The 4,230-nt window shown below is 37.8% G+C and overlaps 2 non-coding genes across 2 annotated transcripts; one reads left to right on the top strand and one right to left on the bottom strand.

Moving 5' to 3' along the window:
* The first annotated feature begins 1,455 nt into the window (after positions 1–1,455).
* TRNAL-UAG (transfer RNA leucine (anticodon UAG)) lies at positions 1,456–1,535 on the top strand. Its single transcript has one exon. It is a non-coding gene; the product is annotated as a tRNA-Leu (tRNA).
* Positions 1,536–1,800: 265 nt separating this feature from the next.
* On the bottom strand, positions 1,801–1,872 carry TRNAQ-CUG (transfer RNA glutamine (anticodon CUG)). Its single transcript has one exon. It is a non-coding gene; the product is annotated as a tRNA-Gln (tRNA).
* Positions 1,873–4,230: the final 2,358 nt, after the last annotated feature.

The raw sequence follows: 4,230 nt of genomic DNA, 5'->3' as shown, positions 1-4,230 counted from the left end.
AATTATTCTTTGAACTTTGGAGTAGAAAAGTTTAGAGCAGTGGTAGCAGAGAGTTTATGACACAATTTGTAAAACATTTTCAGTCTTCAAGTTGTTCCCACTGATGAAACATCATCACAATGGGAATTTCTCCCCTTTCAGTAATCTAAACCTGATAGTTCAGTGTACGCTATAATTTCTAAGTCTACTATTGAGAGTGTATCAATTAGGAACGTGATCCGACGTTTTGATTTTGTCATTGATGATGAAACAAATCAATAGACTGATTTCCTTTTGCAATTTTCACTAGACACTCAATTTGGAGGAGACTACATGACTTGACAAAAAATAATGAATTTATCATCCAAGTTGGGATGGCAGTTCATTTGGCATTGACCAAACACGCCTCCTTCTTTTGTACGTATTTTCAGGGTATGAATGCATACGCACGAGGCTTTTTACATTTCCCCTTCAGTTTTATGATGCGCAACATGCGGGCGTAATTCGGTCGATGCAAGTCATCGGGATCATCTTTGTCGTGTGAAGCACATCCATCACTCATGATGACAACGACATGTATTACGATGGTAAAGTGGTGGCGTGATTATGCGAAACTCGAAGCTGAAGGATCTATTGAATATCACATCGGCCAAATAGTCTGATGTATTTAACATTGTCTAGCAGCGTTTGTACTGGTTAACGGGGTTTTTAGATTCCCTTTTTTACGATGAATTGAATCCATCCAATTTTCAATGGCTCTTCGTTTCAGTCATTTCGTACAGTAACTAGGGGATCTTTATTTCCCAACCTGATCCGATTTTATGCCGCGTTACGGATATTCACGTAAATTTATCGATCTGCCAGCAGTCGTGCCAGTTTTATGTTTAGTCCCAGTGGAGTGAGATAAGGCACCGAAATTGCATGGAAAAAAATGTTGAATTTCTCTTACCGCTACTGTGTGAGGAGTATGAATTTTTATAATGCGATCGTATCGCGTGAAAATGTAATCGGGCATGTTGAATACAGAAAGGAAAAAGACCCCGATGCTTTCTTCCTCCAAGTTGAGACGTCGTACTGAAAGAAAGCAATTACCTCTGCCTAGCGAGCATCGATAGTGCCTTCTCCTTCCTCTTATAACGGCAGGGAGAAAAGACACTCTGGATTTTATGGTGAACCATATTTTTTAATGAATCATATACAAGATACGTCGATGTTAAAAAAAATAATTGCTGCAAGAAAAAGTCGTTTCTGAAGCTGATATAAGTTTGTCAGAAGGATGGAGAATCCCGTAGTAAAAGAGATGAAGACTCCAGATTGCTTTCCCTGGGTCATCTTTCATCTTATCGCAGGTCAAGGTATACTCAAAGCAATTATAATCTATCATTGAGATTTATTTTGCACATGATTAGTGTTAATTGGCATGACGAAAAGTATCTTTCCTATTTAACTGGCATTTTTTGCAAAATCCAGAATATAGGCAGCGTGGCCGAGCGGTCTAAGGCGCTGGTTTTAGGCACCAGTCCGAAAGGGCGTGGGTTCGAATCCCACCGCTGTCAATTTTTTTCATTTTTTTAGAACTATCACCGTTGGACAGCTCACGAAAAAGATATCGATTCGAATGGAGTTTGAACTATCAAGCTTTCGTGAAATCGGGGCAGCTCTGGGTAGTGGATGATGCAAAGCATTGAAGTGGTTGCAATACTTTTCAACTAGCGACATTGGTAATCAGACAACCGTCATAAGAACTTTCCAGAAAAAGAATGTTTATGTACTGTAATCGAGCTGCACTGAATTCGCTACAGTAGAAATAAAAAAAAATACAGGTCCCACCGAGATTTGAACTCGGATCGCTGGATTCAGAGTCCAGAGTGCTAACCATTACACCATGGAACCTTGAAACTTGATAAAACTGGGAACCAATGACACGATATCAATCAATAACGTTCGGATTTTTCTAAAACTAGGCGAAACGTGCGCTCTATACGGGCTGCGTGAATTTGATACTTCAATCAATTTTTCAAATCTGACCAATTCTCGATGTCACTAATTGATTGGTCATTAGGAGAACACACCAGCCCATTCTGGTGACAACATCACCAATAATAAACAAAACCGAGATGTGAATGATCTCAGTGAATGCCCAATTTTAGGGTATGATATGAGGTTCAGAAGAGAAACAATGTTCAGTAACTTCATGAAAGTTCAACCAAATTATATTCAACATATCACATTTTGATGAAGCAATAATGGCCTTCAGAAAAATGTATCGATTTTTCCATTGATTTGACTCAAAAACATTGACAAATCCAGTCAAAATTTGATTTTTAAGTACAACACAAAAATAGAATTTTCGCCTAAAGGCGCCATAACTCAATGAAAAATATCCATAATCAGATGATCCACGAGTCAAGTTGAAGCTGATTCAATAGGCTTTCGAATGTCTATATGCTGTATAGAGTTCATCAGAAAATAATAATGAAAGTAAAGCTTGGGGACCAGGAAAATGATCAAGGTCGCGGTCACGGATTGGCCTATAGAGGATTACATCTTCGGAATAGAAGTTCATTCACTTGATCGATCGGGTAATATCAACGACATCTGTCGTGAAAATCAGGAAGCTAATATTAAACAGAAATAATATTGCAGTTTGGAACACGAACCGTAACAAATGTAGACATCTCCGAAAAAAAGGGACCCTACTTAAACAATTGGTTTAAAAAACCTCAATTTTTGTTTTTTCTTTTCACCTGAACGTTATACCGCAACCTAAGCGAAAGGGTATTTGTCCATTTGGGGATGTAGCTCAGTGGTAAAGCGAACGCTTTACCATACGGTCGTAATTTTTGCACATGCTCAACGTTAACACGAAATACAGACACTATGAATTTATTCAGCCGAGTCACGATACATCCTGCACCACTAGCCCGTAATCGGCTCAAATCGTTGATGAGCGAGATGTCTCCTGTAGACCACCCTTATCACCAATATCGTATCCCTTAATGCTATTTTTTTTTACGGAGTTAATTTTAACCCTGTAATTTTGTAAAACCAAAGTACTAAAATAAAGAAACTCTAAAAAAAAGCGTTCGCTTTGCATGTGAAAGGCCCCGGGTTCGATCCCCGGCATCTCCGATTTTTTTAAATTCGTTGAAAAATTGTTAGAAATTGACATCATTCGGGAACCCGTTGTCAAATGATATCAAAATGAGATAGTGAAATGAAAAGCCCCGTCAAAATATAACATATACCCGGGATTCCTTGGAGAATAGCCCCTTGGGTCCTGAATCTTGATTCTTCAATATAATGAAAATTGTATTGTATTAAAAACTGCTTAAAGCGATTTGTTTTAGCCGCAGGTGTCTAATCATCAGGTGTTCAAACGAACATTCATGAATAATTCACGCCACAGATCGTTTAAATTTTGTGACGTGGTAAACAATGACTGAATCCTATGGGGCCAATTCATCAAATGCAAATTCAACCGTCGAAAAGGGAAGGAAAAAAATAGCTCCTGGCCAGAAAAAAATTGAACTGTAATGGTCATATATATGTCATATGCAAAACTACCGCACAGAGTGAGGACATATCCCCCTTGTCAAAAGGAAGATGCTATCATCCGAATTGCTGCTGTCATGACGTAGCTCCTCTCATACTTATCTCGATCAAATATACGAAGAATAATCATGTGTGATATACCCTGAGGTATTCCCCTTTCTTTTGTGAAGCTTTTTATTATTTCGCCGTATTAATCTTGGAGAAAACGAGAAACGTAAAGAGGAGATGATGCCCGAAAAATATAATGATGAAGAAGTGACGAATATATTCATTTCTTTCATGAAGCAGTTGATTCAATGGGGGCGGGGATCTGAATGAGTGAGACTAAAGATTGTTATACTTCAATTAAGGTTGTTGTCGCGCGACAGTCTCTGTAAAAAGTTTATCCGCTGTAAAACGGGCCAGTTTAGAACACAATCTTTTAGCGGTATATAGTCTCACTTGATTCATTGCATTGTGCATGGATAGCAAAAGCATAACTATATATTTTCCATATTAACTATTTTCAATTATATAAATTTATGAATTTCCGATAATTATATTCCGTAAACCAAACGGTCAATCGATTTGATTTTTTTTTCTGTATTTCCTTCCACGATGTATATTCCACGTTTTTTTTTATTTCTGAAACTGTCGAGCCGTTGATTTTTAAAAAATTCTAATCGGCAAAACTCCATTTAAACACGTGTTAAATCA

Source organism: Fopius arisanus, unplaced genomic scaffold, assembly GCF_000806365.1.
Source record: "Fopius arisanus strain USDA-PBARC FA_bdor unplaced genomic scaffold, ASM80636v1 scaffold00035, whole genome shotgun sequence".
Taxonomy (NCBI): domain Eukaryota; kingdom Metazoa; phylum Arthropoda; class Insecta; order Hymenoptera; family Braconidae; genus Fopius; species Fopius arisanus.
This window is presented reverse-complemented; position numbering and strand designations above follow the sequence as displayed.